We start from the raw sequence: 11,243 nt of genomic DNA, 5'->3' as shown, positions 1-11,243 counted from the left end.
AGGAAAAACAGCTGGGGCTGTCTCCCGGTGTACTCGGTGTACTCGCACAAACGGAGCAGGCGGCTTTGTCCGCTTGGAGAGCAGTCCCCGCTACAGGGGCGCTCACCACCCCCTTAACTAAAATAATCCAGGGGTCACAAGAGCCCTATGCTCAATTTGTAGGGAGACTACAAGAGGCAGCTGAAAGAATCCTAGGTCAAAATGAAAGTGAAGGGCTTCTCGTTAGACAGCTTGCTCTCGAAAATGCTAACTCAGCGTGTAGAGCCGCACTTCGAGGCAAGACCAAAGACCTTGATATCCCAGGCATGATTAAACTTTGCAAGGATGTCGACTCTTTTTCTCACCAAGTATCTAAATCTATCAGCCTGGCAATTGGGGCTGTGTTCCAAAGAGCTGGAGATTTTGGTCACCCTAGAGGCAGAACATGTTTCAAATGTGGACAACCCAGTCATTTTGCTAGAGAATGCAACATCCTAAAACCTAGCCAGTCCCCCAGCCCTGCTGGATGGCCCACTGCCCCGAGGGTTTGTCCCTGCTGCAGGAAAGGCCATCACTGGGCCAGGGAATGTCAGTCTAAGACTGACATTAGTGGACAAACCCTCCCTGCGGTCCAGGGAAACGAGCGGGGGGCCCCACAATGGGGCCCCTATCCACGGGTGACCACCCGCCCCCAAGTGCAGCATCAAGCTCCTGCAACGCCAACTTATCCCGGGCAACAGCAGGGAGCACAGGAGTGGACCTGTGTTCCTCCACCACCAGGATTATAACCCCTGAGGAAGGGACTGTTATCATAGAATCTGGAAAGTTTGGGCCCCCGCCGCCTGGCATGTTTTTCTTAATAACTGGACGAGCCTCGAGTGCTCTTCAAGGACTTGTCATCCTTCCCTCTGTAATAGATGCTGATTGTTCTGGAGAAATAAAATTTCTAGCCACTGCCACGCAGGGCCCCTTAACGCTTAGAGCCAGACAACGCATTGCACAGGCCTTACCGCTTCCCTTCATGGGGCAGTTCCCTCATAAAGTAAAGGGGCGTGGTTCTTCCTCCCCTGGCTCTTCAGATGTTTATTGGGTGCAAAAATTAACTGATGAAAGACCCATGATGTCTCTTTGGCTTGATGGCAAACAATTTCAGGGCCTTTTAGATACAGGGGCGGATACAACAGTGCTCTCCTCTAGACACTGGCCCTCAACCTGGCCCCTTAAGGCTACTGCCACACATTTAAAAGGGATAGGTCAAACACAGGATACACTCCAAAGTTCAAAGCTCCTGACCTGGAAAGATAAAGAGAATAATACAGGCACAGTTAGGCCATTTGTAGTTTCTGGACTCCCTGTTAACCTCTGGGGAAGGGATATTCTTTCCCAGATGGGGGTGATGATGTGTAGTCCCAATGAGGTCATTACTAACCAAATGTTAAGCACAGGATTCCTCCCTGGAAAAGGATTAGGTAGAAATGAACAGGGAATCACAGAACCCTTGACTCCCACGCCCAAAACAGATAGAGGAGGTTTAGGAGCAGACCTTTTTTCATAGAGACCGCTGTTCCTCCTGCACTCCAGGCTGATAAAATATCTTGGAAGTCAAATGATCCAGTCTGGATCGATCAGTGGTCCATGCCTCAAGAAAAGGTTCAAGCGGCCCTACAGTTGGTGCAGGAACAATTATTACAAGGGCACCTTGAACAGTCCACTTCGCCTTGGAACACCCCTATTTTTGTCATAAAAAAGAAAAATGGTTCTTGGAGATTGTTACAAGACCTTAGAGCGGTTAATAAAACTATGGTCCCTATGGGGGCCCTACAACCTGGCTTGCCTTCTCCAATAGCTATTCCTAGAGACTTTTATAAAATAGTCATTGATATAAAAGATTGTTTCTTTTCTATTCCCCTTCATCCGGAGGATTGTGCCCGCTTTGCCTTTTCTATCCCTGTCATTAACCATGTGGGCCCTAATCCCCGCTTTCAGTGGCGAGTGTTACCACAGGGGATGGCTAATAGCCCCACCCTATGTCAAAGGTATGTGGCCCAAACTATAGATCCAATAAGGCTGCATTTTCCCCTCTGCTTACATCATTCATTACATAGATGATATCTTGGTTTCCTCTGCTTGTTTACAGGAAACTCAAAAACTAGCCCAAATCCAATATGGCTCCGTGCAGCACAGCTGCCCCAGTCTGTTCTCTTCTATGCATGCACAGCTGCCCCAGTCTGTTCTTTTATATGCATGCACAGCTGCCCCAGTCTGTTCTCTTCTATGCATGCACAGCTGCCCCAGTCTGTTCTCTGCTATGCATGCACAGCTGCCCCAGTCTGTTCTCTTCTATGCATGCACAGCTGCCCCAGTGTGTTCTCTGCTATGCATGCACAGCTGCCCCAGTCTGTTCTCTGCTATGCATGCACAGCTGCCCCAGTCTGTTCTCTGCTATGCATGCACAGCTGCCCCAGTGGGTTTTTCTCCCCACCCATCCCCTGCAGAATACGGACCTAGGTACCCTGCACCATCCCACTTGTTACCATCTAGGGCTCTTAATGGGCTTTGTTTTCTCTGCCAATTAAAAATCCTACAAAGCACTCAAGAGGCAGGCAGGGAGATCTCTGAGTTGGAGGTCTGCCCAATCTATGTAGTGAGTTCTAAGCCAAAACTACATATTCTCAAAAAAAAGTTGTTTTTATTTTTGCTTTGCTTTGTTTTTTTTTGTTTAAGGCGCACACAGCTAAGATTGATCTTGAACTCTTGGTCCTTCTGCCCCACCTCCCAAGTGCTGTGATGGCAGGGAGCTATACCAGCTCTCAGCAGTAAATTTTTATTGAGGGTCTGTAGCCCACAAAGCAGTAACCATCAGTATGATCTGAAAAAATGTAAGACTTTCTGCTATTCGATGGGTGTCAATGTTCTCTTGCCCTGAAGAAACACCATGACTGAGGAGACAACTCTTACAAAGGAAAGCATTTCATTGGGGCCCACTTTCAAAGGTTTAGTTCATTGTTAGCTTGGCAGGGAGCAGGCAGCACACAGGAGAAGGAACTAAGAGTTCTACATCTGGATTCACAGGCAGCAGGAGAGAAAAAAAGACTCTGGAGTTGGCGTGACCTTCTGAAACCTCAGAGACAAAACTCATTGTCCAAAAAGACCACAACTCCCTAATCCTTTCAAATAGTGACACTGCCCTGCTGACCAAGCATTCAAATCTATGTGCCTATGAAAGCCATTCTTTTTAAGATTTATTGATTTATATTATGTATATGAGTACACCATCTCTGTTTTCAGATACACCAGAAGAGGGTATCAGATCCCATTATAGATGGTTGTGGTTGCTGGGAATTGAACTCAGGACCTCTGGAAGAGCAGTCAGTGCTCTTAAACAGCTGAGCCATCTCTCCACCCCCCTATGAAAGCCATTCTTATTCAAACTATCAAAGAGAGTTAAATTATATACAGTCATCTTAAGTACTCTTGACTCATCTCAAACTATCACATTCTGGACTCCTTTTCTTCTCTTTCCTCTCCTCCTTCCTGTCCCCCACTCCTCCTCCTTCTCCTCCTCCTCCTCCTCCTCAGTTTTCTTCTTATTTTTGAGACAGGGGTATGTTTAATCCATGCAGGTCTTGAGCTTGACATGCAACAATGACAATTTTGAACTCCTGATCTTCTTGCCTCTGTAAGAATGGTTTTCTGTGGTGCTGAGGACCAAGTTCAAGACATTGTACTTGTAGACTGGAATACATCCAAGCCTTCTTGGTGCATGTCCACTGTCACGAAAGACAACACTAGATTGTATACTGAAAATGTGTTAAGAAATGAGCAGTGGGACTGGAGAGATGGCTCAGTGGTTAAGAGTGCTTTTCCAGAGGTCCTGAGTTCAAATCCCAGCAACCACATGGTGGCTCACAACCATCTGTAATAGGATCTGATGCCCTCTTCTGGTGTGTCTGAAGCTACAGCGTACTCATATATAATAATAAATAAATCTTAGAAAAAGAAAAAGTAGCAGAGATGGAGCACGCCTTTGACCCCAGCACTTTGATCAAGAAGCAGAAGCCTCTGGATTTGAGGTTGGTTGTTCTATTGAGTGAGTTTCAAGATGACTACACAAAGAAGCCATCTTGAAAAACCAAAGGAGAGGGGTTTCTTCAGTGTTCTTGTTACAGGAGGAATAGTGGGTCTTTAATAAAAACCCAAATCTATTTCCTTCTGGTCAAAAGAATGGAATCTCTGTCCTGGATGGAGACATACATAGCATTCCAGTTGGGCCAGTCAGTCAGCTGCCTACCGGACTACACCTTAGGAAAATGGGTCCTTCAGATGTCTCCTCCCCAGAATTCCTGCTGCTGGTGCACCTGGTCCAGCTCTAATGAGACTGAGCCTTTCTAAATCCTGACTCAAAAGGACACAGCTTCTCCTCTTTCTTCTCCTCCATCTCTTCCTTTCAGAGGCTGGACAGAGCCAACGATGTCTCCTCTGGTACCTGGTCCTACTTCTGTCTTTCTTTGCAGTTTCCTGAGCGCCAGGCTGGATGAACAGTGTTTTCTCTTCCTCATCTCCTCCTCCTCTAGGCTGCCTACACCTTGCCTGCACGAGGGACTCGCTTCCTTTTTTTAAGTCTAAATCTTTTGTGCTGTGTTATATTGTGTTAATGAGTACACTATAGCTGTCTTCAGACACACCAGAAGAGGGCATCAGATCCCATTACAGATGGTTGTGAGCCACCAGGAATTGAACTCAGGACCTCTGGAAGTCAGTGCTCTTCACCGCTGAGCCACCTCTCCAGCCCTCAGTTATATGCCTTTGTGTTTCAGTGAATCAAGAAAGAGGGAGGCAGGGGTTGTGGCTCACACCTGCAATCCCAATCCCAGCACTCAGGAGGCAGAGGGAGAAGATCACTGCAAATATGAGGCCTACCTAAGCTAAGTAATGAGTTCCAGGGTTAGCTCAGGCTAAACAGACCTGAGTCTCGGAAGGAAATTGGGCTGTACCTCAGCAGGAGAGCACTTGGCCAGTATTACTGGAAGAAGGGGGGGTGTGTGTATTTGGGGGGTGTTGTCTATTACCTCAAAAAAGAGAGGGGCAAGGACATGGCTTGACTTTTAAAAGCACTGGCTGCTCCTGCAAAGGACCTGAGTTCAGGTCTCAGCACTGACATCAGGCAGTTTACAACCAGGTATAACTCCAGACTGTGGTGCTCAGACACCTTCTGTAGTCCTTGGGTACCTCCAGAACATACCCAGACACAGATATATGCATAATTAAAAGTAAAATAAATTCTTTTTTTGTTTGTTTGTTTCAAAAGAGGACAGACAGAGGACCTAAAGGAGGAGGAAGAGGAGGGGGCAATGGCTGGGTGTGGTGGTGCATGCATGTAGCCCCAGTGACCTCTGACAAGGTGAAGCTGTAAGACTCTGTGTGCTCGAGGCTGCCCTGGGTGACATAGTGAGAGCAGGTGTGGGAGAGGGGAATGTGGGAGTGAGCTTAGAGGGTTAGGCAGGAGCAGGAGATCTGAATCTTCAGGCACACGAACAACTGAAAAGTTGTAGTTTTCTCCCATGCCTTGGATGCAAGGGCCATGCCTTGGATCTCAACGCAGCCACTGGGATGGTCTCAGGGAGTCTTGAGTCTAAGAATGAGAGTTTCCAAATGCCCAGCCTAAGTCTGGAATTTACTGAGAGGTCAGAGTTCATTCACACAGAATGGGTCCCGGAGAAGCCAAGCTTACATGGAGGCATTGTGCCAAAAAACATAGGTGGAAAAAGAAAAAGCCATCCTTTGACCTTTCTGAGCCACCACATCACTGGGGGCTGTGAGGCGGCCTGGCAGTCTATTTTCTAATTGAAATTACCCAAAGACAGCAGGGTGATGAAGTGGTTCAGCACCAAAGCTGCAGAGACAGAGAGATCCATTTTCCAATCCAACTAGGAGGCTAATGATTTTGTGTCACTTGGAAAACCATCACCTCTTTGTTGAAATGAAAATGAAGTTCAAATTGTGTTGTGTTGTGTGGTGCTGTTGGGTCAGACCTACTAACTCTCAGGAGGAGAATCAATTCCCCACCCTGTTGTCCTCCCAGTCTACAGAAGAGCAGAACCCTGCACACCAGCTAGTTAGTAACGTCTCTGCTGTGTAGAACATTCTGTGTGAGCAGAGGAGGCCGTAGATGGCCGGTGTAGTGACCACAGAGAAGAAAGGGGCCTTCAGGACCCACCAGGTGAAGAGTCTTTACTTCTAATGGGCCCCGAACACTTTTCCCCTAAATACAATATTTGCTTTTGTGATTCTTTAAACATAGAACCAAGAGCCCAAGTGGGCACAGGAATGTGAAAATTCAGGTACTTGTTTAACAAAATGGCTATGTTCTTAAATGAGGTAAAGCAAGGATTGCTGCAGCTTGACGTGTGTGTGTGTGTGTGAGTGAGTGTGTGTGAGTGTGTGTGAGTGTGTGTGAGTGTGAGTATGTGTGTGAGTGTGAGTGCGTGTGTGAGTGTGTGGTGTGTGTGTGTGAGTGTGTTCATGCATGTGTGTGTGTTCATGCATGTGTGTGTGTGTGTGAGTGTGTGGTGTGTGTGTGGTGTATGTGTGGTGTGTATGTGTTCATGCATGTGTGTGTGTTCATGCATGTGTGTGTGTTCATGCATGTGTGTGTGTTCATGCATGTGTGTGTGAGTGTGTGGTGTGTGTGTGTGTTCATGCATGTATGTGTGAGTGTGTGGTGTGTGTGGTATATGTGTGGTGTGTATGTGTTCATGCATGTGTGTGTGTTCATGCATGTGTGTGTGTGTGTGTGTGTGTTCATGCATGTGTGCCTGCCTGCCTGAGGAAGGGGGAAACTTTGATCCTCAGCTCCCTCATCTACAAAACAAGACAATAACGTGCAGCTCAGAGTAGCCAAGATGAAGATCTGAGGTACAGAGAAAGCGTTACCACCCTGAGGAAGCTTTCCCCCAATCCACTTCTGTGGGAAGCAAACAGGCACTTGGTTAACATAAATACCCACATGGAACTTTAGACAAAGAACACCCCAGGTCTGTGTGCAAACAACATTTAATAATCCTCCTGGGTGAGGACATGCCCCTTCAGTAGCAGCAAGTCAGAAGTAGAAACAAATGAATAGTAAGTGTTGGGGATAGGAAAGCAAAGGCTTCGTAGAAAAAGGGCTAGAGAGATGGCTCAGTAGTTAAGAGCACTTCCAGAGGTCCTGAGTTCAAATCCCAGCACCCACATGGTGGCTCACAACCACCTGTAATGGGATCCGATGCCCTCTTCTGGTGTGTGTGAAGACAGTGACTGTGTGCTCACGTACATAAAGTAAATAAATCTTGAGGGAGAGGGGGAGAGGAGAAGGGGGTTCAGCAGGCAAGAGGACTGCTAGCTACACGACGACCTGAGTTCCACACCAGGAAGAAGAGGAAACACAAATTTATTTTGTTAAATATTGTGCAAGAGCCCTGATCCCACAGTTCTTATGTAACAGTGGAGAAGGATGGGGATGAGACAGGGTGAAACCAGAGAAACGTCACACGAAGGTTCACTATGAAGTCATGTGATAAACTGAAGCCCGCAAGGGCAGGGTAAATGAGGAAGATCAGATTCCGAAGCCCTCAGGAGGAGAACTAAATGAAGAAGCTCAGTGTTTGTCTAGGAGCAAGGATTGCAACGGCCCCAAGGCAGAGAGAGCTCAGGAGTTAGTATCGGGAAGCCGCTGGTGGGGATATAAGCAGGTAGGGCCCGATCTGGGCGGCTCTGCTAGCTACTGCTTCGTCTTTTCATAGTGTGGGTCACCTTTTACAAACTTGTAATTTACATTTGTGTCCTATCTACTTTTCCTCTCCCCCCTGAGAAAATGCACAGGGCTTTCATGTATTTGCTTCTGTGATCTACCCCAAGCATCTAAAACTGGTCCTGCGCAGGGCACGGAGCATACAATAAGCAGCCAAGCCTCCTTAGGGAAGGACGGTTTTTCAGACGTGTTTCAAACTGGAAGCCGGTGCTGGGCTCCGTCTGAAGGTTGTGCCGTATTCCCACTCTTAAGCTTTCGATGGATCCCAATGAGAGGGGCACAGAAGGTAGAACGGAGGTGGGCAGCTATCCTCCTGAGACCAGATGAGTGCTTCCAAAACCAACAAACATCAACTCTTCAGACCTGAACAACTGCAGAGCGCCTGGCTCTGTGGCTTCTAACGCGAATCATCGTGGAGCCGCAGAGAGGAACCAGAAAAGAGTCAATGCAGCCATGGGGACCTGGAACGGAGATGTTTGTGTCTGGTGCCCAGATAAGAGCCATGCCACCCTGAGGAACTGGAGCTCCATGCCAAAGTCACACTCTAGGTTACGTGGTTCATCCTCTTACGCTTCAGGCAAGACAGGCCTGCAACATGGGAGAGCTATTCTCATTAACCTTGTTGATATTATTACAAAGCTCTTAATTAAGAGCTTCCTTGGCCAGAGTGGCACACACCAAATATCTCAGAACTCAGAAACTGAAAGCAGGAGAAGCTGCATGTTCAGGGTCAACGTTAGCTACAAGCCTAGTTAACGCATTAGCCTAGGCTACATAAGACGTTCCCTCATGGGCTGGGGATTTAGCTCAGTGGTAGAGCGCTTGCCTAGGAAGCACAAGGCCCTGGGTTCGGTCCCCAGCTCAAAAAAAAAAAAAAAAAAAAGAGACGTTCCCTCAAAAACAAATAGAGTAAAAGAACCTTTCCATGGGCTAGAGAGATGGCTTAGAGGATAAGAGCACTGACTGCTCTTCCAGAGGTTCTGAGTTCAATTCCCAGGAATCACATGGTGGCTCACAACCATGTACAATGAGATCTGGTGCCCTCTTCTGGCCTGTAGGCATACATGCAGGCAGAATGCTGTATACATAATAAATAAATAAATCTTTAAAAAGAAAAAAGAAGGGGTTGGGGATTTAGCTCAGTGGTAGAGCGCTTGCCTAGGAAGCGCAAGGCCCTGGGTTCGGTCCCCAGCTCCGAAAAAAAAAAACACAAAAAAAAATAATAATAATCTTTTCAGGTATTGATAAAACTGTCACGGGCTATAGGTTATTGAAATTTACTTTTTTTTTTTTTCCAAAAGGGTCTCACATTGCAGCTCAGGCCAACCCAAACTTAACCTATTAGCAGCCCTCCTGCTTCGGTTCCAGGGTTCCAGGTATGAGCATAAGTGTATCTTGGGGAGAAAGGAATATAGGGCATTGAAGGCATGAGGAAGGCTCTTGTGGGGTTCAAGTCTGGGCCTGGGTTGCCTGGAGGGGAGATACGGGGAGAGAGGTGTTCCTGGCAGGATGAGCTGCCCAACATTCCTTTTCTCTGTTGGATCCACATCTATGGCCACTGGAGTCCCCAGTACCCTCCATCTGCCTGTTAGCTGTGACCTCAGACCCTCAGTTGTTGACAATTTATACAGACTGATGTTGAAAATAAATGTCGCCCTAGAATGGCGTCCTCCTACAGTCTAGGCACTTAAGGGCCAACACATTCTCCCTGCCATGTGACTGTGTTAAGACCCTGGGACAAGGAGCTGAGACGCCTGTTTTTCCAGCATCTCTTAGTCTCTACCTGGCATAGCCCGTCCTCTACCGTGAAGTCCCCAGCCCCGGGGATGGGGTAGCCTTCCCCGAGAAGTTCTTCCATATATAATCCAGTCATTTTGGTCACTGGCCCTTTTTGTGCCTTTGACCTGGCTGCTGCACCTGGCTCCTCTATTTCTTCGCTCTCCCTCCCCTCCCCTCCCCCACGTGGCCCAGCTCAGCCTGCTCGCGCCCACTGTGGACCCCCGAGACGTCTGTCTCTGCCTTGGCTGTGCTCTCCCCTGGGTCCACAAAACTCACTCTTCCACCATAGCTAGAAGCAGTCACTGCCTTCCCTTTTGTTCCCTTTTTCATTCATTCTGCACATCAAGCAGGCCTGAAACTCAGGTCCAGAGAGCCTCAAAGCACTGTCAACGTTTCTACCTCAGCCTTCCTGGGGCTAGGGTAACAGTCTTGTTAAGTTTTCAATCTCTCACTCTGTGTCAACGTTTGGTGTAATTAAATGAATGCTATGTCTGCAGAATTGTGCAAAGCAGGTGCAGTCACGAATCCAAAGATGGGGGGGTGGGGGGGCTCGCTGCTCTGCCTGCCGGCCAGATCATTCTTGCTCCTACTTTCCTCTGTGGAACCTTGCACCAGGGCTACTTCACATCTGCTAAGACCTCTTAGAATAAATTAGTATCATCTTTCTCCTCTGGAAGGAGAAATTGCAGCCTTGTCTTTTTATGGGCCATTAATTGAATGGATGTTTCTAAGCAAAGGTTGAAGGGTCATTTACCATTCCAACTTGACAACTCACAGGATCAGGACAGAGTGACCTGGACAGCCAGTGACACCAAGCTGTTGCTAAGGGCCCAGTGTTGGTATTCTGCCTAAGCTCCACCCCCACAGCTACCTGGCAACAGCCAGGTATGCTCCGCCCCACAGTTGCCAGGCAACAGCCCGGCTGTGCCTGACTATATAAGAGGGCTGCTTGGCCCCTCCTCTCCCTCTTGGTCTTTGTTCTTCTTCTCTCTGCTCTTGTTCCTTTCCCTGTCCCTTCTCTCTATCCCCTCCCTTCCCTCCATGTGCCCATGGCCGGCCTCTTTTGTTTCTCCCCTCTTCCACTCTTCTTCTCTCACTAAACTTCTCCACGTGGAATCTTGTTGCCTTGGTGTGCTTTGGCCCTAACACCCAGAGCTCACTAGAATTAGAAAGTACCACATTTCTTCACTCAAATGAGTCTGTGTTTCAGTTGGAAATTCTCAATACAAAGGAATATTCTGGAAAACAGAGGGTGTGTTCTGTTTTGTTTTTTTTTTTTTTTCCGGAGCTGGGGACCGAACCCGGGGCCTTGTGCTTGCTAGGCAAGCATTCTACCACTGAGCTAAATCCCCAACCCCGTGTTCTGCTTTTTAAGACTCAAGAAACAGAACCAACAAAAGTTGTCCTGTGATTTCCACAAAAGTGCTGTGACATGCTAGTGTCCCCCTCCCCATCTCTCTCTCTCTCTCTCTCTCTCTCTCTCTCTCTCACACACACACACACACACACACACACATACATACATATACGCATGTGCACACACATATGCACACACATATATGCATATACACATGTGCACACACAAGCACACATACAGAAACACACATGCACACTGAAACAAAAGAAGGCTAGGGCAATGTTTAGGGGTGGCTTTAAAAAACATTCAAGAAGTAAATAAAATCCCCCAAGCTCACTT

The 11,243-nt window shown here is 47.6% G+C and overlaps 1 long non-coding RNA gene across 1 annotated transcript; it reads right to left on the bottom strand.

The window, feature by feature from the left end:
* Window positions 1-1,047: 1,047 nt before the first annotated feature.
* Window positions 1,048-10,380, bottom strand: LOC148005624 (uncharacterized). The gene is made up of 3 exons (XR_015620102.1): window positions 10,302-10,380; window positions 1,523-1,708; window positions 1,048-1,272 (listed from the first exon to the last, which is right to left on the bottom strand). It is a non-coding gene; the product is annotated as an uncharacterized LOC148005624 (long non-coding RNA).
* Between the last annotated feature and the right edge of the window lie 863 nt (window positions 10,381-11,243).

Source organism: Rattus norvegicus, chromosome 5, assembly GCF_021556685.1.
Source record: "Rattus norvegicus strain SHRSP/BbbUtx chromosome 5, alternate assembly SHRSP_T2T, whole genome shotgun sequence".
NCBI lineage: Eukaryota > Metazoa > Chordata > Mammalia > Rodentia > Muridae > Rattus > Rattus norvegicus.
This window is presented reverse-complemented; position numbering and strand designations above follow the sequence as displayed.